This window comes from Rattus norvegicus, chromosome 18, assembly GCF_021556685.1.
Source record: "Rattus norvegicus strain SHRSP/BbbUtx chromosome 18, alternate assembly SHRSP_T2T, whole genome shotgun sequence".
Taxonomy (NCBI): Eukaryota; Metazoa; Chordata; class Mammalia; order Rodentia; family Muridae; genus Rattus; species Rattus norvegicus.
In genome coordinates this window covers 33,536,204-33,562,427 of record NC_141551.1, presented here as the reverse complement: position 1 = coordinate 33,562,427, position 26,224 = coordinate 33,536,204, and the positions used below count along the sequence as shown (strand labels likewise).

General features: G+C 39.7%; 1 long non-coding RNA gene across 1 annotated transcript in view; it reads right to left on the bottom strand.

Annotated features, from left to right (window-relative positions):
- LOC147999755 (uncharacterized) overlaps positions 1-25,961 on the bottom strand; it is an 82,757-nt gene extending 56,796 nt beyond the window's left edge. The window contains exons 1-2 of the long non-coding RNA XR_015642514.1: positions 25,766-25,961; positions 25,277-25,396 (exon numbers count right to left, since the gene is read on the bottom strand). This is a non-coding gene — a long non-coding RNA (uncharacterized LOC147999755). The remainder of the gene's footprint in view (positions 1-25,276; positions 25,397-25,765) is intronic.
- Between the last annotated feature and the right edge of the window lie 263 nt (positions 25,962-26,224).

Here is a 26,224-nt window from a genome sequence, read left to right as displayed (position 1 = left end):
TGCAAAGCTGGAGATGCTATGTGTATGTACAGCTATGCTCTATGCCATCAGAATTTGCTGATATTGACCTTCCTAATGCCATTTCAGTTGATTTTATTAATGTAAAAGGATTCCAAGGATGAATGAATTTGGACAATTATTTTCTTTATTTTAGTTCACACAGCTTAGTTTATCTTTTCTAAAGTCCACATGATTGGGATCAGCAAGATAGCTCAGTGAGTAAAAGCACTTGCTGCCAATACTATGGGCCTGTGTTCAATTACTGAGCACTACATAGCTAAAGGAGAGACCCAACTCCTAAGATGGTTCAGTGGTTCAAGGTCCTTCTTGCTGCTGAGTCTGAGTATCTGAATCTGATCCTTAAAATCCATATGGTAGAAGGACTACCAAGAGTTGTTTTCTAACCTCTATATGTGTACTGATGTATGTGCATGTGAACACACACACACACACACACACACACACACACACACACACACACACACAGGGGGGGTGGGGAAGGGCAGAGACAGACACAAACATAAAGATGCAGAGAGACAGAGGTAGAGACAAAGACAAAGACATGGAGACACAGAAAGACTCACATACACACACACACACACACACACACACACACACACACACACGGGGGGGGGCTGTGTGTGAGAATAATGGAAGATAATCACTTGTCTTACCTATGTGTTAAGTCTGAGAACCCAGCAATGACCAGCCTGCCAAGACCCCAGTAGCACAATAGTATCACTTACATCTTGGAGGTGAGCAGTTTGTCTAATTGAGCTTAAAGCCAGCTCCACATGAGGAAACTCATACTTGGTTCTGTAAATCTGGCCAATATCCATGCCTGAAGAGGTCCTAGTGGACACTCAACTACTACCATTTCCCTAAACCTGTATAATTTCTAAATGTAATATAAATACTTAATTTTATGCCAATAAATAAATGCACTTCTTGTCTTGGTTGAAATTTTGTCTATAAGGCTAGAGCAATCTGGGAAGAAGAACCTCAATTAAGAATATGCTTCCAACAGATTGCCTATAAGCAAGTTGTAGTGTTTTTTCTTGGTTAATGAATTATTTGGGGGAGACCAGACATATGTGGTGCCATATGTGGACAGAGGGTCTTGTACTACATAAGAAAGCAGGAAGAACAAGCCATGAGGAGTACTCAGTAAGCAACATTCTTCCAATGCCTCTGTTTTAGTTCCTGCTGGGGGTTGCCTGCCCTGACTTTTCTTAGTCATAGACTGTTACCTGAAAGAGAAGATGGAGTAAACTCCTTCTTTCTCAAGTTGCTTTTCATCATGGTCTTTATCAAAGTAACAGAAACCCTAACTAGGACATCTCTCATCTTAAAATCTTTTTTTCAGCAGGAAGAAACTGCAATAGAGATCCACAACTGGGGAAAATTCAGAGAATAAGTGACCTTGGTATATATAGCTCGATGAATACATCTATACTACAGCCTCCTATGCCTATGATTCAGGGAGTGTCATAGAAGAGGATGCAGAAAGATTGCAAGAGCATGAAAACCAAGATACTTGCTGTCATGTAGTGTCTTGTGTATGGAAGCTGCTCAACAATATAGATGCTTAAAATCTTGTACAATAACCACATCAGTTGACATGCTAATGTGGGTGGAGGGAATTTCACAAGTCCCCACCAATACATCAAAGCTTCAGGCAGTCAGTGGTTGTAAGGAAGGGAGAATCAGCTTTTTTTCCTTGGGAACACCCCCCTGATAGGTACCCATTCCCAATTGGTCAGCTCTAGACCCATGTACATATGAGCAACACCAAATTGACTCAGTAGGTGTGTCTGTATAACAACAGTAATTAGACAGTAAAGGACTATGAGTCTAAGAGTGAGTGAGTAGGGGCTTTGGAATCTAAATATCATGAAGGTCCAACCTGAATCTCTTTTCTAAGAGAGAGATTCTATTGGTGACAGCTTCATATGCTTTTAAGATTCAGAGGAATCCAAGATCCTAGGAAACACACCCAAAGCCCTGCCTTCAAAGTGCTTCCAGAGTAATTTTCGGTCACAAGATTGGATTTGGAGATGAATATGTAGCTAATTATTCTGAGAATGCCATGAGGTAATAAGGGATGATGTAGCTAACAATTTATCTCTAGCCATACAGAGGACAAGCAAGGGGTGTATTAAGGAGAAGTGTTGACAGTAAAAGTGAGGTGACAGTACCTTCAGTCTTGGATTTTACTACTAGTCTTTTCCCACCAAAAGTCTTGAAGGAAGGACAACTCAGGTGAACATGATTTAACCTGGGTCAAAGAGCAATGAGTGCTAAAGCTCACTACCGAGTTTCTTTTGGGTAGAGTAGCTTGGTCTTTCCCAATTTTGGCTTTCCTAGTAGGTAAGGTAGACATTTCTCCAGGTACCGTATGCTAATGACTCATAGTACTCTGAAAATGGTAAATACATATGAAAGAAAATTGTTCATGAATAAATGACAATAGTGTTCATCACAATGATGTTTTCAAACTCCTGTGACCCCTGGAGGAGCACAGTTCAGAAAGGGTAATCACTTTTTATAGAGATGCACAACTTTCCCCTTAAATTCATTAAAAGTTTCTGAAACAAATAAATAAAACATAATTGATACAGATCCACCCTCCTTTCTTTCTGTACATCATTAAGAAGCTGTAATTGATTCCCAACCCCCAGGAAGCTCTTGTCTCCAGAATAAAATGTTAGTATGTGACTCCCTTCCAATTGTTATTATTTGGAGGAATTAATTTACTCTAATTAGTTTTAAGCCTATTAACAGAAATAGAAAGTCAAGCAAGGGAAGAAGAGAGCCCAAAACAACATTTTCCTCTGCCAGTCATAAGAACTCTATACATGTAACATTATGGTCACCGCCAACCAAACCTTGTCCAAAATCAACTACATCACTCATAAATCAGGATTTAACTAGTTCACTTTCTCACATCTTTTGTTCTTTTTTATTTCCTAGAAGTAAGAAATATATAATTTCCCTCTTCCGATAGAGATCTTTAAATTGAGTCCAAAGAGAGTCCCAAATCAGAAAAAAATAATGATACTTGGGTTCACAAATGGCTGGTTCTGCTTGGGCACCTTCTTGGGATGATTTCTAGGGTTGAGGTAAGGCTCTGTTACCTATGAGTGTGGATTCGGCATCCTTAGTTACCATAGGTACACGCCCAATATGACAGAAAGAAAACAATGTCAACATGTTCCTTTATCTGTATCTTTTAAAAATAGCATCTTCATGTAGAGATAAAGACATTTCATTCTGATTATTTCGGAAGGGCTGATACATCTTATGATTTTAGTCTCTAGACAAGCTGCTGCAGGGATACTTTGAAGAGCAGAGGCCAGTGTGTTTACACAGAAGTCCTCTGGAAGACGCAGGCTCTGCTCTCATCACTGTGGGTAAACTGGATGCCAAAAGTAAAGGTTATGAATTCAGACCTAAGTTTGTTGGCATGGGGTGAGTTGGGGATTTTTTTAAACAAAAGAATGTCAGACAGAGAACCACTGTACTCCATGGAACATGAAGAATCTATCTCGGGAATGGATTGATGTAAGGAAGACAGGCAAAGAGAGCTTCATGATAGGGATGAACTATCCAGACAGAAAGACAGTTGAGGAGATAAGAAGATATGTATTTGACATGTTTCTGGGTGGGGATGAGAAGGATGTACTGAAGATATGATGCAGTTAGAGAGACTAAGACACTTGGAGCTTAGATAGGTAATGAGCCTTCTGAGACCAGTACCTGAGTTAAGGAGATTCCTAGTGTCTGTGACAAAGAATTTCAATTTAACTGAAAACAGTGAACGCTATTTTTTTTAAAAAAATTGATTGACCCCTGTAAAAATTATTCTCTTTGTCTGTTCTTCAGACATCATGTTTTGTGAAGCAGACAATAGCCAAACTCATGTGGGGGTTGAAGGAAACAGACACACTCTGGTCTTAAAGACCATGTCTGTCCATACAAGACCATATCCAAATGTGAAGCTGCCATCCAACTCCAGAAACACTGGGTAGGAATTTGGGGAGGAGAGCAGAGTCCCTAAGTCATCTGATCACTAGATTAAGAAAAAAGAAATCAGAAATAGAGATCTTAGGGAAAACATCCTGATTCCTCAATGTTCACAAAAATATTCTATAAATTTGAAATGTTTCTGTTTTTTACTCTTGTCATTAACAGTCCAGATGGACTAATTCTGGGAATGTCTGCTGAATTCCCTAATAGCTCCAGTTTGAAACCAGATGATTTAACATGAATTATTGCGGAATGGCAGGGAGTGCTTAATTAAAGCATCCTGGGCAAGCACTTTTGAATGCCTGTAATTTTGCTAGCCCAATGATCGATTCTGGGGAGGCATAGCTGTGCTACAACCCTCCGTGAGCAGCTAGCCTCACTGGGTCAGAGAAGTACTTGGCTTATTTTGCCCATCAGTGTCAAGTGAGGACATGTACGAAAGCCTTAGGGAAGCTCCGGGCTTCACACATACAAAGGAAAGTTTTAAAGGAGAGCCAGAAGGAGTAGCAAGAACTAGAGAATCATCTCTAACATTAATTTCCAGGTCAGCTGCGCTTATCCAGTAGGTTCTATGACTTGTCCAGGGAGGCAGACATGGGGTTTTAAAAGCAGGTGGAAATGAGTAAATGACGGATGGAAACTACTCTTGCAGAAATGCTTGCTAGTGGGATACTTTGGCCACTTCTTTATTTTATTCTTTAAAGGGTTTCCCTGTGTCAGTGACTAGGCCATCAATATTGAGCTAGATTAAGTAGAGATCAATATAAACACACACATTTACATTAGGAGATGGTGCACTTGCCCAAGGTGGAGATAATCGCTGAAGCTGGAGCATTTCATCTGGGGCTGGGTTACTTGACCTAGGCCAACAAGTGTGAAAAGAGGATAGGAAAGAAGCAAGATACTGGGAGAGGACAGAACAAAATGGAGGACATGTCACATGGGTAGACTGGCCTTCAGGATCCTGGAGTCTAGACTGTCTTTCACTTTTTGCTTCCTCTTTATCATCTATCTTTTTTTTTCTCAAAAAATCTGACATTAACATTGAGGAGTGACTTATTTGAGGAGGACTAAAGAAAATACTATCTTTGTTCTGAGTTGACAGCATCAGTTCATTTAAATGCACTTTTTCCTGATCGACAGAATGGATCTGTGGGCTGCTTCTGGGCCCAGGTGAGCAGAAATGAGGACACTCTTTTGCATTTCCCTTCTGAGAGGGGTATAGAAGTGTATACTAACTTTTCAAATACTACACAGCATTTGTCAGACTGTCCTGCTTTGGGGATGGGTAGCTTTTGGCCTCTCTCTGTCTCTGTCTCTCTCTCTGTGTCTCTGTCTCTCTCTGTCTCTCTGTCTCTGTCTCTGTGTCTCTGTCTCTGTCTCTCTCTCTCTCTCTCTCACACACACACACACACACACACACACACACTTCAGAACAAAGATATACATATTCCCCCCACATTTAGGCTGAAGTCAACATCTGCCTTCTGCCTTTCAACCAATAATCTGTATGTTGAGGTACCAGTTTCCAGTGTGTTGAGATGAAAATATCAGATTAATTTCCACCTAAGGATAACATGCAGGTTCTCACACCTGATAGAGAGCGTTAGGTTCTTAATGAACAGAGAAAAGGAAGAGACTGAAGAGAGAATGTCCACAGGGAGAGCTCCAGAAGACACTGGGCCTCTAAGATCTCTCTGAGAAAGTCAGTGGCGATGGAGTCACACAGCTCGTTGAACCTAGGGCTCTCACACATGAGCCTGCAGAACTAAGTCAAAATCCCTCCCTAGAGAAACTGCCTTTCCTGTTATGGCAGAAACTTGTTTTTGTTGTGTGCACCAGATAGCAGTTAGAATTCTCAGTATAGAGAAAGCTAAAACAATAATGGTGCTTAATTGCTTTCTTGCTGACCTTGAAAATTTCCAACATTCTTTAGATATTAAGTATGCTCTTTCTTTTCATTTTCCATTTCAAGGGTTCTGGTTCCTCCTTTAATAATAAACTCACCAAGTAGTGAAGCAATCTCAGGATTATTTCTTTGTGTTATCATTAAGAGTTAATGTCATACAAATCAGAAAAGAGGGCAATGTATGTTGGCTTAGAGTTACGAACAAGAGATTAAAACTAGCTCTTTTATCCAGGAGAGCAATGCTGTCTTTTTCTTTTGTTCATCAAAGGCTACTCTCTCCATACAGCTACTGAGATTCCCCAACTCAGAAAACATTTATCAGTGGCTGATGTGTGGTCTAAAATAACTCACAGTTTCGTTTATCATACACATTGGGAATATATTATTTTTAGTACATTGGACTTTGTGCTTGGGGTGAGAAGCTGAGTAGAACATTTTATAAGTAACTCGTGATAGAACTGAAGAATAGTCTTGGAAACAAGACATTTTAGTATGATTTGTGCTAAGTGGTAAGGTGGAAAGTAATAGGAGACTTCAACTTAGCCTAGAAATCAATGAAAGGATTCTGCTGCAATGACACCTGACCTGAATCCTAGAGACACAGCAGGATTAGTTAGAAGAGAGGAAGGAAACAGAAATATCTTTTACAAATGGCAACCCATGAGCAGCTAAGCAGAACTTTACTATGCCAACTCTCTGCATTATGTACAAACAGCCATAAAACTCTATCTGGCTACGTGAAGTTTATCCTATAGATGATAAAATAAAGATTAAGAAAAGGAATTTTATGTATCTAGGGCAATGCTGCCTGTTTGTGGGAGAGAGAATGTTTCATCCAAGGCATGACGTCAAAGTTCAACCGTCTTTAGTCCCAAATGATACAATGCCACTCTGGCCCACAAGACATGTATTGGAATGATTATTTTCCCTAAAGAAATCTCCTGTTATGTGAAATATATATGCATCTACTTGGAAAATGATAAGAAAGAGATACAAAAATGTAATGCAGACATATTAGAAAGTCAATGGACATTAAACATTAACAAGACATTGTGTAACAATGCTGAAATAAAGTAAGTCAGTGAGAACATTTAGATTGATTTAGTACATGGCTTGGTATATGACCATATTCACGATCTGTGGTGAAATGATTTGTTTCTGTAGGATCCACCTGGACACACTCTCTGCATTTCTCATTCAGGTCCAGCTGCACAGGATTTTCTACTCTTCCTCTAGTTACCAACATACCTTGGTGTATAGGACTTTGGTATTTGCTACTCTATAGTCAATTCTCCCTATATCTCCTTTCTTATTCCTTAGGAATCAGATCAAGTGCCACTCCCTCAGACAAGCATCAAATTTCAGGGTGACTTAGTATAATTACTTTTTGTAATATAATAGTTTTTCATTAATTTGTTTATATGTTGACTTTACATTCGCCTTCTTCCTCTTCTCCCAGTTCCCCTCTCAAAACCACCATCTCCCCAATGCCCTTCCCTTTCTTTTCTGAAAAGAGATGACACATTCTCAGATGCTCCATGGGTACCAACTGACCCTGGTACATCAAGTAGCAGTAGATTAAGCATGTGTTCCCCTTTGCCCCCCAAAGAGGCCAGACAAGGCAGCCCAGCTAAAGAAAAGTAATCCAAAAGCACGTAACAGAGTCAGATACAGCCTGTGCTCCAAACAATTGTTAGGAGACCTATGTGAAGACCAAGCTGTACAAATGCTACTTATGTGTAGGGTGCCTAGGTCCAGCCCATGCATGTTCTTTGTTTGGTATTTTAGTCTCCGTGAGCCCCCTTAGGCCCAGATTAGTTGACTCTGTAGATCTTGTGGTGTTCTTGACACTTTTGGCTCCCTCAATCCTTAGGCTTCCCACTCTTCTACAAAACTCCCTGAGCTTGGCTTAATGTTTGGATGTGGGTCTCTGCATCTGTTTTCATCAGATGATGAATCATTTTAGGTTCCTGCATACAAGAAGAGCAGAGTTTCATTAATAATGCCAGGGGTTGGTTTTCAAGTTGGGACAGTCATTGGCTGGCCATTCCCTCAATCTCTACTCCATCCTTATCCATGGGCAAGACAAATTGTAGATGAAACATTTTTTGGTTGGTTTGGTATCCTGATCCCTCGATTGAAAGTCTTTTCTAGTTATAGGAAATAGCCATTTCAGGTTCTTTATTCCCCTTTGCTTAGCAAAAGCCACTCTCAAAGATCCCTGGGAGATTCTACTGTCCTAGGTTTCTAGCTCATTCCAGAGATGCTCCTTCCATACTGATTCCAGTTCTCTCTCAGTGAACTTAAGTGTTTCCCCTTGAGCCCTCCTTGTTAAGTCTTTATCCTGTTAGCTTATTGTTAGCTTCTTTAGGTTTTTGGATTTTTATCATGGCTGTCTTATACTTTATGGCTAATAAACACTTATACATAAGTAGAAACCATGCCAGTCTTTCTGGGTTTGAGTTACCTCATTCAGGATGAAATTTTCTAGTTCCGTTCATTTGCCTACAAATTGCATAATTTCCTTGTGTTTTATAGCTGAGCAGTATTCCATTGTGAAAATGTACCACATTTTCTTTATTCATTCTTTGTTTGAGGTTACATCTCAGTTGTTTTCAGTTTCTGGCTATTATGAATAAAGCTACTATGAACATAATTGATCAAGTGCCCTTGTGGTATGATAGGGGATTTTGGGAATATATGCCTAGGAGTTGTATAGCTGCATCTTGAGGTAGAACTATTCCCAATTTTCTGAGAAACTGCCAAGTTGATTTCCAAAGTGACTGTACAAGTTTTCACTACCATCTGCAATGGAGGAGTGTTTCTCCTTGATCCACATTTGTGCCAACATGTGCTTGGACTTTTTTATCTTAGCCATTATGATAGATGAAAGATGGAATCTCAGAAATATTTTGATTTGTATTTCCTTAATGACTAAGGATGTTGTGGATCTCTTTAAGTGCTTCTTGGCCATTAGAGATCTTCTTCTTTTAAATACATAAAATGTTATATGTTATATACAATATTTGTGATTATATAATGCCATAACTTAATTACATGCATACAATAAAGGATGGGCTACACAGAATGATGCACGTATATATACAATTTATACTTACACATACACATTACATTTATATAATTTATCTGAACGGAATGAAATCTAGATGCAATTTTTGCTGGGTTCTTTGATGGAGGAATTCTTTAAACAGGCACATTCATGCTGATATTTCAGGACCTGTAGAAATGTGAGAAGTAAGTAAGTTGTTTCTAGGCTGGGGTTGTGGTTTTTTGGTGCTTTAGGTCAAATGCCTTCCTAACACTGCTTAGTCTCAATTGACTTCTAGATAGACATTTTCCCTCAGTGGCCAGCGATATCCTGTTCATGTTGTTGAGAATTCTCTGTTTATATCTGTACCCCATTTTTAGTCGGGATATTTGGTCTGTTGGTTTCTAATTTCTTGAGTTCTTTATATATTTTAGATATTAGCCCTCTGTCAAATATAGAGTTGGTAAAGATCTTTTTCTATTCTGTAGGCTGCAATTTTTTCCTATTGATGGTATTCTTTGCCTTACAGAAAATTTTCAGTTTCACGAGGTCCCATTTATTAATTGTTGATCTTAGCGCCTGAGCCATTGATATTCTGTTCAGGAAGCTGTCTTCTGTATCATTTCATTGAAAGCTATTCTCCACTTCTGCTCTATTAGATTTAGTGTATCCAATTTTATCTTGAAGTCTTTGATGCACTTGAACCTGAGTTTTGTGCAGGGTGATAGATACGTGTCTATTTTCATTCTTCTACATGCAGAGATCCAGTTAGACCAACACAATTTGTGGAAGATTTTTCCCCGCCACCAATTGTATGGCCTTGGTTTGTTTGTCAAAATTAAGTGTTTGTATGTATGTGGGTTTATTTCTGAGTCTTTGATTTAACTTCATTGATTATATATCTGCTTTTATTCAAATACTATGCAGTTTTTATTACTATTACTCTGTAATACAGCTTAAAATTAGGGCTCGTGATACCTGCAGAATTTATTTTTTTTAAACCGGAATGTTTTAGCTATCCTGAGTTTTATGTTTTAACCTGTGAAGTTGAGTATTGTTCTTTAAAGGTCTGTAAAGATGGTGTTGCACTTTAATGGGAATTGGATTGAATCTATAGACTGCTTTTGGTAGGATGGCCATTTTTTTACTACTGATCTATAAGCATGAGAAATCTTTCCATTTTCTGAAATCTTCCTCAATTTCTTCAGAAACGTGAAATTCTTGTCACACAGGTCTTTCACTTGATTGGTTAGAGTTACCGCATGGTATTTCCTATTATTTGTACCACTTGTGAAGGGTGTTGTCTCCCTGATTTCTTTCTCAGCCTGTTTACTTTTTGTATATAGACAGGCTACTGACTTTTGAGTTTTTTTTTTTTAAATCCAGCCACTTTGTTGAAGATGTTTATCAGCTGAAGGGACTCTCTGGTAGAATTTTTGGAGTCATTTGTGTATACTATTATATGAGAATAGAGATATTTTAACTTCTTTTCCAATTTGTATCCCCTTGATCTTCTTTAGTTGTTTTATTGCTGTACCTAGAATTTCATACTCTATATTGAATAGATACAAAGAAAGTGGGCAGGTTTGCCTTGTCCCTGATTTTAGTGGAATTGCTTTAAGTTCCTCTCCATTTAAGTTGATGTTGCTATTGGCTTGCTATATATTGCTTTTATTATCTTTAGGTATGTATGTTTTTACCTGATATTTCCAAGACTTTTAACATGAAGGGGTTAATCATGTGATTGTTTTTCTTTCAGTTTATATGGTAGATGAATTTTTGTATATTGAACCATCCCTATATACCTGGGATGAAGTCTATTTTCTCACGGTGAATGGTGTTTTGGACATGTTCTTGGGTTCACTTTGTGAATATTTTATTTAGTATTTTTCATCAATGTTCATCAGTGAAAAGGGATGGAAATTCTCTTCCTTTATTGAGTCTGTGTGTGTTTTAGGAATCAGGCTGTCTGTGGCTTCATAGAATGAGTTTGGCAGTGTCCCTTCTGTTTCAGTTTTGTGGAATAGCCTGAGGAGCATTGGTATTAACTCTTCTTTGAAAGTCTGTAGAATTCTGTGCTAAAAATCATCTTGTCTTGTGCTTTATTTGGTTGGGAGACTTTTAATGACTACTTTTATTTCCTTAGGGGTTATAGGAGTATTTAGATTGTTTACCTGATTCTGATTTGACTTTGGTAAGTGGAGTCTATCCAGGAAATTGTCCATTTCATTTAGATTTTCCAATTTTGTAGAGTAGAGGCTTTTGAAATAAAACCCAATGATTCTTTGGATTTCCTCTCTGTTGTTTTGTCCCAATTTTCATTTCTGATTTTGTTAATTTGGATCTTGTCTCTTTGCTTGTTAGTTAGTTCTGCTAAGGGTTTGTCTATCTTGTTGATTTTCTCAAAATATTAGCTCTTGGTTCCTCTGATCTTTTGTATTGTTACCTTTGATTTTATTTATTTGTTTCAGCCTTGAGATTAAGTATTTCCTGCTATCTATTCCTCTTGCGTGTGTTTGCTTCTTTTGGTTCCAGGGCTTTTAGATGTGCAAAATTAAGTTGCTAATATGAGATCACTCCAATTTTTTACTATAAAGGTACATAGTTCTATGTACTTTTTACTTAACACTGCTTCCCATTGTGTCTCATAAGTTTGGGTATGTTGCACCTTTATTTTCATTGAATTCAAGGAAGCCTTTAGTTCCTTTGTTTCTTCCTGGACTCAGTGTCATTGAGTAGAGAGTTGTTCAGTTTCCATGGGTATGTAGACTTTCTGTTGTTTTTGTGATTGTTGAAGTCTAGCTTTGATCCATGGTAGTCTGATTGGAAACATGTTATTTCATTTTTCTTGTATCTGTTGACAATTGCTTTGTGACTGAGTATCTGCTCAATTTTGGAGAAGGTTCCATGAGGTACAGAGAAGAAAATATATTCTTTTGTGTTTGGGTGAAATGTTCTGTAGATATTTGTTAGATCCATTTGATTTATAACCACTATTACCTTCATATTTCTCTGTTTACTTTCTTTCTTGATGACCTTGGTAAAAATGGGGTGCTGAACTCTCCCACTACTAATGTGTGTGGTTCAATGTGTGCTGTATGCTTTATTAGTGTTTCTTTTGTGAATGTGGGTGCCCTTGCATTTGAGGCACAGATATTCTAAATTGAGACATTATTTTGGTGAATTTTTCCTTTGGTGAATACCAAGTGTCCTTCTCCCATTTTTGGTTACTTTTGGCTGAAAGTCTGTCTATTTTGTTAGATTTTTAAAATGTATACTCCAGCTTGCCTCTTGGGTCTGTTCGCTTGGGAAAACTTTGTCAAGCTCTTTATTCAGAGGTTATGTCTATATTTGTTGGTAAAGTGTGTTTCTTGTATGAAGCTCAATGAAAGATCTTGTTTTTGTCTCCATTTTGTTATTCTGAGTCTTTTTATTGGGGAACTGAGTCTGTTGGTGTTGAGAAATATTATTGACCAAAGATTGTTAATTTCTGTTACTTTGATGTTGGTACTGGTAGCAGGTATGTGTGTGTGTGTGTGTGTGTGTGTGTGTGTGTGTGTGTGTGTGTACATGCTAGTGTGCACTCCTGTGTTTTTAATTCCCTTCTTTTGTTTTTTCTGGTGTGTTATTATCTGTTCCCTATATTTTCCTGGGTGCAGTTAACCTCCTTGGACTGGAGTTTTCCTTCTACTATTGTTCTGTAGGGCTTGATTTGTGGATAGATACTATTTAAATTTGGTTTTGTCAGGCAAAATTCCTCTGGGACTGGACACTTCTGGTTTCTACCTGGCACCTGAACCCTGCTGATCCCAGCCCACAACTCCAAAAAACTATGGGAGAGAGAGAGCTGATTGCCCAGAATCCTGAGACTGCAGGGCAGGAGAGACCGTCACTTCTGCCCACCTTTGCCCACATCCCTGGCCCAAGAGGAAACTGTATAGGGCCTCTCAGCACAGGAAGATAGGGGCACTCAAGCTGCAGGAGCCCTTGATCCAGACTGCACCTGGATCTGAACAGACCTGGTCAAATAGCTCCCTGCACCGAAATACAGTGGAAGGGAGAGCTAGAACTTCAGAGGGGCAGACATGCTTAGGAAACCAGAGAAGACTACTCTCTATCCACATTTCTGACTCTAGAGGAAAACGCCTAGCACCATCTGGGCTCCCTGCTCACAGTGACCCAGGAGAAGGAGGTGCAGGCCCTTCTGGATCCACCCACAGGGACAGCTGAACACCAGTGGACAGGAACAACTACACGCCTGAGAGCAGAACACTCTGTTCCCATAACTGGCCGAAAGAAACCGAAAAAAACAGGTCTACAGCACTCCTTACACACAGGCCTATAGGATGATCAAGCCACTGTCAGAAATAGCAAAACAAGGTGACACCAGAGACAACCTGATGGCAAGAGGCAAGTGCAGGAGCCCAAATAACAAGAACCAAGATTACATGGCATCATCAGAGCCGAATTCTTCCACCAAAGCAAACACTGAATATCCAAACACATCAGAAAAGCAACATCTAGATTCAAAATCACATTTTATCATGATGATGGAGGACTTTAAGAAGGTCATAAATAACTCCCTTAAGGAAATACAGGACAACAAAAGTAAGCAACTAGAAGTCCTTAAAGAGGAAACACAAAAACCCCTAAAGAACTACTGGAAAAAAACAACAAAACAGGAGAAGGAAATGAACAAAACCATCCAGGAGTTAAAAATGGAAATAGAAACAATAAAGTAAGCCCAAAGGGAGACAATCCTGGAGATAGAAAATGTAGGGAAGAGATCAGGAGTCACAGATGCGAGCATCACCAACAGAATACAAGAGATAGAAGAGAGTATCTCAGGAGCAGAAGATTCCATAGGAATCATCAACACAACTGTCAAAAATAATGTAAAATGGAAAAAGATACTGACCCAAAACATACAGGAAATCCAGGACACAATGAGAAGATCAAACCTAAGGATAATACATATAGAAGAGAGTAAAAATTCCCAACGCAAAAGGACCAGTAAATATCTTCAACAAAATCATAGAAGAAAACTTCCCTAATCTAAAGAAAGAGATGCCCATAAACATACAAGAAGCCTACAGAACTCCAAATAGATTGGACCAGAAAAGAAGCACCTCCCGTCACATAATAGTCAAAATGCCAAATGCACAAAACAAAGAAAGAATATTAAAAGCAGTAAGGGGAAAAGGTCAAGTAACATATAAAGGGAGACCTATCAGAATCACACCAGACTTCTCACCAGAGACTAGGAAAGTGAAGAGATCCTGGTCAGATGTTGTACACAACCTAAGAGAGCACAAATGCCAGTCCAGGTTACTCTATCCAAAAAAACTCTCAATTAACATAGATGGAGAAACCAAGATATTCCATGACAAAACCAAATTTACACAATATCTTTCTACAAATCCAGACCTACAAAGAATAATAAATGGTAAAGTCCAACACAAGGAGGAAAGGTAAACCCTAGAAAAAGCAAGAAACTAATCGTTTTGCAACAAAACAAAGAGAAGACAAGCACACAATCATAATCTCACCTCCAAACACGAAGATAGCAGGAAGCAACAATCACTATTCCTTAATATCTCTCAACATCAGTGGACTAAATTCCACAATAAAAAGACACAGATTAAGAAACTGGATACGTTTTTGCTGATTGCAGGAAACACACCTCAGAGACAAAGACAGACACTACCTCAGAGTAAAAGGCTGGAAAACAACTTTATAAGCAAATGGTCTTAAGAAGCAAGCTGGAGTAGCCATTCTAATATTGAATAAAATCGTTTTTCAACCAAAAGTCATCAAAAAGGATGGGGAAGGACACTTCATATTCATCAAAGGAAAAATCCACCATGATGAACTCTCAATCCTAAATATCTATGCCCCAAATACAAAGGCAACTACATACATAAAAGAAACCTTACTAAAGCTCAAAGCACACATTGCACCTCACACAATAATAGTAGGAGATTTCAACACCCCACTCTCATCAATGGACAGATCATGGAAACAGAAATTAAACAGAGACATAGACAGATTAACAGAAGTTATGAACCAAATGGACTTAACAGATATTTATAGAACATTCTATCCTAAAACAAAAGGATATACCTTCTTCTCACCACCTCCTGGAATGTTCTCCAAAATTGATCATATAACTGGGCACAAAACAGGACTCAACAGATACAGACAGATAGAAATAATCCCATGCATCCTATCAGACCACCACGGGGTAAAGCTGGTCTTCAATAACAATAAGGAAAGAACACCCACATGTATATGGAAGTTAAACATTGCTCTACTCAATGATAACCTGGTCAAGGAAGAAATAAAGAAAGAAATTAAAGACTTCTTAGAATTTAATGAAAATGAAGGTACAACATACCCAAACTTATGGGACACAATGAAAGCTGTGCTAAGAGAAAAACTCATAGCGCTGAGTGCCTGCAGAAAGAAATAGGAGAGAGCATATATCAGCAGCTTGACAGCACACCTAAAAGCTCTGGAACAAAAAGAAGCAAATACACCCAAGAGGAGTAGAAGGCAGGAAATAATCAAACTGAGAACTGAAATCAACCAAGTAGAAACAAAAAGGACTATACAAAGAATCAAGAGAATCAAAAGCTGGTTCTTTGAGAAAATCAAAAAGGTAGATAAACTCTAATCCAGATTAACCAGAGGACACAGAGAGTGTGTCCAAATTAACAAAATCAGAAATGAAAAGGGAGACAAAACAACAGAATCTGAAGAAATTCAAAAAATCATCAGATCCTAGTACAAAAGCCTATATTCAATAAAATTGGAAAATCTGGAGGAAATGGACAATTTCCTAGATAAACACCAGGTACCAAAGTTAAATCAGGAACAGAGAAACCAATTGACCAACCGCATAATTCCTAAAGAAATAGAAGCAGTCATTAAAAGTCTCCCAAACAAAAAGTGCCCAGGTCCAGATGGGTTCAGTGCAGAATTATATCAGACCTTCATAAAAGACCTCATACCAATACCATCCAAACTATTCTACAAAATTGAAAGAGATGGAGCGCTACCAAGTTCCTTCTATGAAGCCACAATTACTCTTATACCTAAACCACACAAATACCCAACAAAAAAAGAGAACTTCAGAACAGTTTCCCTTATGAATATTGATGCAAAGATACTCAATAAAATTCTTGTAAACTGAATCCAATACATCAAAACAATCATCCTTCATGATCAAGTAGGCTTCACCCAGGTATGCAGGGATGGTTTAATATATGGAAAACCATCAATGTAATCCACTATATAAATAAACTGAAAGATAAAAACCACATAATCATTTAATTAGATGCTGAGAAAGCATTTGACAAAATTCAACACCCCTTCATAATAAAAGTCCTGGAAAGAACAGGAATTCAAGGCCCATACCTAAACATATTAAAAGCCATATACAGCAAACCAGCTGCTAACATTAAACTAAATGGAGAGAAACTTGAAGCAATCCCACTAAAATCAGGGACTAGACAAGGCTGTCCACTCTCTCCCTAACTTATTCAATATAGTACTCGAATTTCTATTTGGAGCAATCAGAAAACAAAAGGAGATCAAAGGGATACAAATTGGAAAGGAAGAAGTCAAATATCCCTATTTGCAGATGATATGATTGTATATTTAAGTGATCCCAAAAGGTCCAGCAGAGAACTACTAAACCTGTTAAACACTTTCAGTAAAGTGGCTTGGTATAAAATGGACTCAAATAAATCAGTAGCCTTCCTCTACACAAAAGAGAAACAAGCTAAGAAAGAAATTAGGGAAACGACACTCTTCATAATAGTCCCAAATAATATAAAATACCTCAGTGTAACTTTAACCAACCAGTGAAAGATCTGTAAAAAAAAGAACATCAAGCCTCTGAAGAAAGAATTTGAGGAAGATCTAAGAACATCGAAAGATCTCCCATGCTCATGGATTGGCCAGATTAATATAGTTCAAAAGGCCATTTTACCAAAAGCGATCTACAGATTCAATGCAATCCCCATCAAAATTCCAATCCCATTCTTCATAGAGTTCACTATCCCTGAACTCAAGCAGTATTACAGAACAATAGTGATAAAACCTGTATGGTATTGGTACAGAGACAAGCAGATAGACCAGTGGAATAGAATTGAAGACCCAGAAATGAACCCACACACCTATGGGCACTTGATTTTTGATAAAGGAGCCAAAACCGTCCAATGGAAAAAAGAAAGCATTTTCAGCAAATGATGCTGGTTCAACTGGAGGTCAGCATGTAGAAGAATGCAGATAAATCCATGCTTATCACTGTGTACAAAGCTTAAGTTCAAGTGGATCAAGGACCTCTACATCAAACCAGATACACTCAAATTAATTGAAAAAAAAGTAGGGAAGAGTCTCGAACACATGGGCACTGGAGAAAATTTCCTGAAGAAAACACCAATGGCTTATGCTCTAAGATTAAGAATGGACAAATGGGACCTCATAAAACTGCAAAGCTTCTGTAAGGGCAAAGGACAGTTTTGTTAGGATAAAAAGGAAACCAACAGATTGGGAAAAGATCTTTACCAATCCTACAACTGATAGAGGGCTTATATCCAAAATATACAAAGAACACACGAAATTAGACTGTAGGGAGACAAATAACCCTATTAAAAATCGGGCTAAACAAAGAATTCCCAGCTGAGGAATGCTGAATGCCTGAGAAGCACCTAAAGAAATGTTCAACATCTTTAGTCATAAGGGAAGTGCAAATCAAAACAACCCTGAGATTCCACCTCACACCAGTTAGAATGGGTAAGATCAAAATCTCAGGCGACAGCAGATGCTGGCGAGGATGTGGAGAAAGAGGAACACTCCTCCATTGTTGGTGGGATTGCAGACTGGTACAACCATTCTGAAAATCAGTCTGGAGGTTCCTCAGAAAAGTAGACATTGTACAACCTGAGCACCCAGCTATACCTCTCTTGGGCATATACACAAAAGATGCTCCAACATATAACAAAGCACATGCACCACTATGTTCATAGCAACCTTGTTTATAATAGCCAGAAGCTGGAAAGAACCCAGATGACCTTCAGAAGAGGAATGGATACAGAAAATGTGGTACATCTACATAATGGAATATTACTCAGGTATCATAAACAATGACTTCATGAAATTCATAGGCAAATGGATGGAACTGGAAAATATCATCCTGAGTGAGGTAACCCAATCACAGAAAAACACACATGGTATGCACTCATTGATAAGTGGCTATTAGCCCAAATGCTTCAATTACCGTAGATGCACAGAACACATGAAACTCAAGAAGGGTGACCAAAATGCAGATGGTTTACTCCTTCTTTAAAGGGGGAACAAAAATACCCTGAGGAGGGGATAGGGAGGCAAAGTTTAGAACAGAGACTGAAGGAACACCCATTCAGAGCCTGCCCCACATGTGGCCCATACATATACAGCCACTAAACTAGATAAGATGGATGAAGCAAAGAAGTGCAGGCTGACAGGAACCGAATGTAGATCTCTCCTGAGAGACACAGCCAGAATACAGCAAATACATAGTGAATGCCATCATTAAACCACTGAAGTGAAAATGGAACCCCCATTGAAGGAATCTTAGAAAGGACTGAAAGAGTTTGAAGGAGCTTGAGACCCCATACGAACAACAATGCCAACCAATCTGAGCTTCCAGGGACTAAGCCACTACCCAAAGACTATACATGGACTGACCCTGGGCTCCAACTCCATAGGTAGCAATGAATACCCTAGTAAGAGCACCAGTGGAAGGGGAAGCCCTTGGTCCTGCCAAGACTGAATCCCAAGTGAACGTGATTGTTGTGGGGAGGGTGTTAATAGGGGGAGCATGGGGAGGGGAACACCCATATAGAAGGGTAGTTGGAGGGGTTAGGCGGATGTTAGCCTGGAAACCGAGAAAGGGAATAACATTTGAAATGTAAATAAGAAATACCCAATTTAATAAAGATGGAAAAAATTTGGTTTTGTTATGGAATATCTTGTTTCCTCCATCTATGTTGACTGAAAATTTTGCTAGGTATAGTAGTCTAGGTTGGCTTTTTTTTTTTTTTTTTGAGTTTGTATGTCATCTGTGAAGGCCCTTTTAGCTTTTGGAGCCTCTGTTGAGACGTTGGTGTCATTCTGATAGGATTGCCTTTGTATGTTCCTCGGCATTTTTCCTTATAACTTTTAATATTCTTTTTTGATTCTGTAGATTTTTTGTTTTTATTATTATTTGGCTTGGAATTTTTCTTTTCTTGTCCAATCTAATTAGTGTTCTATAAGTTTCCTGTTTGTTTATGGTCATCTCTTTGTTTAGTTGGAGAAATTTTCTTCTATGATTTTGTTGATAATATTTTCTTGTCCTTGGAGGTGGGACTCTTCACCTTCTTCTATTCCTATTATTTTATGTTAAGTTTTTTCATAGTATTCACGAGTTCCTGAATGTTTTGTTTCAGAATTTTTAGTTTTAACATTTTTATTTGAGTGACCTATCAACTTCTTCTATGATATCTTCTAATCCTGAGATTCTTCTATCTTCTGTTTTCTGTTGGTGATGCTTGTTTCATAAATCCCGTTGTCTTCCGTAGGTTTTCAATCTCCATAATTCTCTCAGTTTATGTTTTCTTTATTGCTTCTGTTTCCAGGTCTTGAATAGTTTCATTAATTTCCTTCCCCTCTTTGATTGTATTTTCCTGTATTGCTTTAAGGGATTTACTCTTTTCCTCTTTAAAAGTCTGTACCATCTTTATAAGATTAGACATTGTGCTTCAATGGTGTTAGGATATATAGGGTTTGCTGAAGTATGATAGCTGGACTCTGGTGGTACTGTATTGTCCTGATTCTTGTTGATTATGCTCTTACACCGACTTTTGGCCATCTGGTTGGCCCTGGTGCTGACTGATCATCTTGATGTTCCTAGTGCCATTAGGGCTCCACTGGAAGGCAGGTAGAGCCATGGAACAGACAGTGGAGCTCAGTTGACAGCAGGTAGCCCACAGATGCTGGTTGTGCCCCAGTAGGACCTGGCAGGTAGGGGATTAGTGGAGTGTCTAACCTGGATGACCTTGGGACCAGAGCCTCCTCAGAAGGCAAGGAGAGCTGTGGCCTGGATTATGGAGATGAGGAGACAGAGTACTGCTCCTTGCTGCTGGCTGTGCCCCAAAGGGCCCCAGCAAGAGAGTACTCTTGCTAACAATTCCACTCAACTTCCCCATTGCATGTATCACTTTCTGAAATGCCGTGCTCAGTTATAAGTTTCGTTGTGTTCTGTCTGCCTCCCTCTACCAAGGGGCAAATTCTAAGAAGTGAGGATTTTGTCTTCCTCACTGCTGTGCTCCCAGCTGTCACAACAGAGCTTAACCAATGCACTTGATGGTTAAGATAGCTCTGCTAAGTAGAATGGGCATATGTTTTTGTTTCAGTTTATTTTAAAAGAAATGGTATTGTTCATGGTAATATGATCAAAGTCAAAGAATGAATAATTGGAAGGCGCAGGAGTTGATCCTTGTCTCCTGTCTCTCCTGACTACCCTGTCAGCTCTCCCACCAATGCATTGGTTTCCTGCTCCTGCTTTCTTTGTAATTCACATGTGTGGGGATGACATTCCCTGAGTTTAAAATTGTTGTATATTAGTCAAAGTAACTTGCGTGAACTTTCATTCACTTGCCAGAGTGCCACATGCTTCTGCCCTCCTTTGATTCTTGGAAAGAGTTTTGTCCTAATGTGGAGAGTAGGCTGATAATCTGGGAGTGGAAGGATGTGCTCCCTAATGGCAGAAACTTATGTCGGAACTTTGCCACTTTGTTACATGACCTGGGTTTCTCTCTTTTTCTTCCTGGGCCTGATAAAAAGGAGAATAGACTCAAAACTTCTAAACAAATGATCTTTAGAATGCTGTTTCAGTATGAGGTGGGCAAAGAAAGGACTTAGTTTGATGGGCCTGACTATGATGGGCTTGTTGTCGGAGGGTGTGTACTTACATGGCTTTGGGCTTGTGTGTATGTGGTACTTATAGGGTGTATTAAAAGCTAATTATATAGTTTTTAAATCATTAATTTGGGTTATGTGGAGTAACTGAAGTAGATGTCATTTGTCCCAAGTTCCTTGCTCAGTGAACACTCACAGACCAAACATAGAGGGAGTGAAATATTTGCCGGAGGTTTTTCAAGAGCCTTAATATCAGCTTCATTTAGTATTCAATACCAACAGAACCTACTCTTAACTAAATGAAACGTAAGGATTTGGGCTAGTTTTCAGGGAATGCACAGATTTCAATGGAAGCTGGAGGGTCAGGTACAAGGATGAGAAAAGAACTAACTGTTGCAGAGGGCTTGGAGACCTGAAGTATGTCAATAGTTATATTAGAAGAAAAACATAGTCAACTCCTCCCACCCCCTACTGAATGTAGATTCAGTCTCACTTTGTAATGGCTGCAATCAATGCCTGTCTCTTTACTAAGTTACATAGATCAACATCCCAGGTGAGAGGACCTGAAGCTGATGGGACCAGTGGGAAAAATAAAACCAGAGCAGTTGTTTGCAGAAATACTTTGCTATGGGAGTTGGTTCATTGGAAGTTTGAAAACTACAGCAGTTAAAATGAACCCGAAACACAGAAGCCAGATGGACACATTAACTACCAGAGAAAATCACAGAGCCTGAGAAGAGAAATGAAGAACGCTGATGTGATTGGAGTCCAGAGGCCTGGAAAAGAAGAATGAAGTGGGCAGATAAGTCCTGGAGTTCTGAGGAAAGGGACCTGGACAGCTCTTGTTAGTAACTTAGGAATGCAGGGTGGGGGTGGTGTTGGGAGTGGGTGACTCTGTGAGACCAGAGCTCAGATTCTTCTTGATTGGCTCATACTTGTTGGCACCTCTGAGGGAGTGAACTAAGAATAGTTTTGAGGTGAAATGAATCTGGACTGAAAGAAGCTGCGGTTGAAAGGGGCATTAGCTGGCAGCTGAGTTTTACTGAAGGAAGAAACAGGGGAAGGAGCAAAGCCGCCTTTCTCTGCTGCCTTACAGCTTTGCTTTTGGTACACATGTTGCTGGACAGCAACCTGACAATGGAGAAAGGGTGTCAGAGGGCTGTCTTTCTTGTGTCGTGAAGCTGGCAGAAGCATCAAACTTGGATGGAGATACACCAGCTCAGTTATCCGGAGAACACCTGCTCAGACAGCAGACCCGAGGCTCCGTGCTCACCTTCCGGCTATATAGAAGCATCTGTAGGGAGTTTGACCTGTTTCATCAGAAACAGGGCTAGTTGGAATTTTCCTTCTCCCCAATACTGCATACTGCAGAGGAGAAGTAATTCTCAATGAGGAAATACAGGTGGTACCCTGCACAGATGAAGTATGCTGGGGAGGCAAAATGCCTGATCTTCTGTGGCCCCTTTCTAAGAAATTATCTTTATGGAGCACTGGATATTGGTATCATCATCTCATCTATATAAATATATGGAGTTGACCCTTCTTGTCCTTTTATGGCCCTAGCGCTGGTTATTCATGTCTGGTTACAAATTGCAGATCCTGCTTAGATGAGAATTATAAATCCCCTGCTTTGAACTTTAATTGGGGGCAAATAAAGGGGAAAAAGTTAGGGGTTGCTTTCTTCTATGGTTTGGAGATTTATATAGGATACTTAGAAGCTGTTTATCTCGGCACGCAGAGATAGTTGCTTAAATGGATTTTCATGCTTAGGGCTTCAAAACATAAGGCCTTCTGCAGCCGGCTGTTTGCTATACTTCACACGGAAGTTATTGTTTGGAGAAGGGGGAGGAAATAGCTTCCAGAAATGCACCCTACTCCCCCTCTGCAGTTTCTGTAGTTTATGCTTACAGAGCCGCCCATGGACATGCAATAGATCTGTTCTTGGAGGACTCTGATGGGTGGTAATTAGTTTACCAGCAGCTTTGGATTTCTCAAAATTAGGAACATCGATTATTTCCTCAAACGTAAGCCACTTGTGGAAGCTTTAGTCCTTTATTTTGGGTTTTCAAAAACAATTGCAGCTTATTTCCTAAGTCAGGTTTCTTATTTATGGTTTGCTTGTCTCTTTGTCTGTCTGTCTGTCTGTCTGTCTGTCTGTCTGTCTGTCTTACTGCTTAACTCAGTAGTCTTAGATGAGAAGGCTCTGAAAATGAAAAGCTCTCATGGGGTCTTGGTTACAGAGAGCTACTGAGTGCCTGAGAAACAGTGGCCGAGATGAGCGCACAATCTGACACAAGTGAAAATGTGCTATTTGAAAAATAAAAATATGTTAAAATTCCCAGAGATCTGTCTTAAAGTCATGTCTATGAAGAAGCAAAATTCCTTTTTTCATCAAAACTAGATTGTTGTTATATATGTTATATACTTAGTTATCATATGGTTGCATCTTAAGCTGAAATGCTCTCCAGGTACACATTGACTTCTATGTTATAGAGAAAACTTCTCAAAACATTTAACAACTTGTAACTGATGCATTTAGGTTCCACTGCTACTTATTTTCCTACTGGGAACTGAGTATGCATGAGTACCAATGTACTTGTGTGTGCCATTCTTTCTGTACATTGGACAGAGATTTTCTATACAAGTACATGCTGTAGACCTAGTGTTTCATCTTGTTCTATTTCCCCATCTTCCTTCAGTCTGGTTTTCCTTTATTTCTGCAACTTTGCAACATTTGAAACTGTGTATCTGCTTTGTGTAATGTTCTTTAATGTTCATGTGAGTCTTCCTCAGGGCTAAACTGAGGCTGTGTATCTAGGGTGGTGTAGTCTCAATGAAAGGCTGTGCGCTCCTTTCTGTCTCCCAGAAGGTGGTGCATGATTTTTCTGCTCCCTTTGCTGGACAGGACATTTTCTTTGATCATAGGATTAATCAGTGCCAGATACCTCCTCCCAGTGAAGTCATTCTGCCTCCCTGTGAAGCCAGGGTGTGTGCACCGTGGAAGTGTTTGAAAAAACTAAAGTATCTGCTTCCTCATCAAACCTTCATTCTATTTTTTCCTTAAGCCAGAATGGAATCCCAGCTTCCTATATTACTCAGTGGGTTACGTAACCACGTTTGTTATCTTTTCATTTCGCTATTCATAGAGCCCATGCTGTAAAAATTTTATGGAATCATTGCTATTCCAAAGCTTCTCACATTTAAAAAAAATCTGGCAAAAATGTTAGTATTTGTGAGTAGGTCAAAGGTAAATGTTGCTTTTTAAAATCTTTTTGAATCACTGAGATGAGTGGGTGACAAAGGTGCTTGCTGTTCAAGCCTAGAGGCCCGAGTTCAATCCTTCGAACCCCACAAAGGTGGAAGAGTGAATGATCTCCCTAGAGTTGTGCTCTGATGTCCACATATGACATGGTATGCATAACCCCACACTATCATGAACAAGTACATACTACTATTATTACTATTACCACTACTACTACTACTACTACTACTACTACTACTACTACTGATGATGATGATGATGATGATAACAACAAAGTGACTTCTATAATATTTGATATTCTAATCCTGCTTTAATAAAACTTTTTATTGGTTCTTTAAATTTCATACCATGTACCCCAATTCCACTCATCTCCCCATTCCCTTGCACTCATTCTCTACCCTTGCAACCTCCACAACAGAGAAAAATGTGATTTGTTATAGTGTGTTTCCTAGCACACCCTTTGTCCATACTTCTTTGAGTGAAGATGTTCATTGCAATGAGTCGTTGGTTGGTCTGGAACAAGGACTCTGACTCCTGCTATATTGTCAATACTGGATCCTCAATGGGACTCCTCTCAAATAATCCTGTTTTTGTTCTATGTTATGGAGATCATATAGTTTTGGATCTGTAGGACCACCCCTTCATACATTGTAGCAGTTCATCCATGGAGTAGACATTGGGGTGGAGAGACCAATTCAAAGCCCTGTATCTAGGCCTGGGAGATATCTGAGATGGTCAACAGCCAACTCTCTTGTACCTACACTACTGGGGTGAGCTCTCCTGTGCTGCTCTGACTAGTTCATCCAAGGCCATAGCTAGCAAGGGGCTGGGCTGGCTCTCCCATTCTCAGGCCCTTGGGTCAGGCTCACCCACAAACCACCCCCAATCCTTGTGAGCAGGGCCATCTCTATCCTGATGCCCAGGTGTTGCAGCAGGTGAGGGACAGGGACAGTTCTTCTCTCATGACCCTGCGGCCAGCTTTACTGCCTGCCATTCATAGAAAGAAATGAGGGAGAGAAAGAGGGTATCGATCTCTCACCTCCACACCTCACAGAAGACAAGAGGCAGGGCAGCTCACCCACATCCAGGGACAGCTCCTCACAGCAAGGTACAGGGCCTGTCTTTATGGGTGCTACAGCAGGTGAAGGTCAAGGACAACACTTTTGCTCTCATGACCCCAGGGCCAGCTTTCTTCTGCCTGCCATAGATGACAAAGGGTGAGTTAGGAAGAGGGCATCTCTCACTTGTCCACGCTACTACATGGCAGAAAATTTGTGGGATGGCTCTCCCACTTTCAGACCTTCAGTCCAGCTCTCCCACACCCCCACCTCCTGGGTCAGCTCTATTGTGCTGCCCAGGGGAGTTGCAGGGCCCACTCTCCTGAATGCTGCAGCTGGTGAGGGACAGGGACAGCTCTCCTGCTCTCAGGATCCCAGGGCCAGGACTACTACATGCCACAGGTGGTAAGGGGTGAGGAGGAAGGAGGGTATCTCTCATTCATGCCATTACATGGGAGATGAGTGGCAGGGCCGACTCTCCCACACTCACATCCTAGAGGCTTGCTAACCTGAAACTCCAGCAATGTGCTAGGCTTTTCTCCCGCATACTGGAGCTGGCTAGGGGCCAAGTCATCTCTCCTGTCTCATGCTTCCAAGACCATCTATCCCACAATGCTCAGGTAAGGGGTAGGGCTGGTTCTGCACACCACTCAGACATGTCTACTCATGTCTACTCTTGAGTTTTTCTCTCCGTGGTGTTTCATTTCCCTGAAGATCAGCATCTGTAGAAGCATAAATGTCCTCTGTAGGCTTGGGTTCTAGAGTAACCCATGGTTACTTGTACAACATTCTGTTTCTACCTCTTTGTTTTATCTGATTCTTCTTTTTAGATTCTAGGTTGGTAGGAAGCTTTTTTTCTCCTTCTTATGAGTTGATTTTATTTGTTTATTTCTTGACAATTTAGTACATATATATAATATATTCTGGTTATACTCTCTCCCATCCTTTTATTGCCATCTACACCCCTG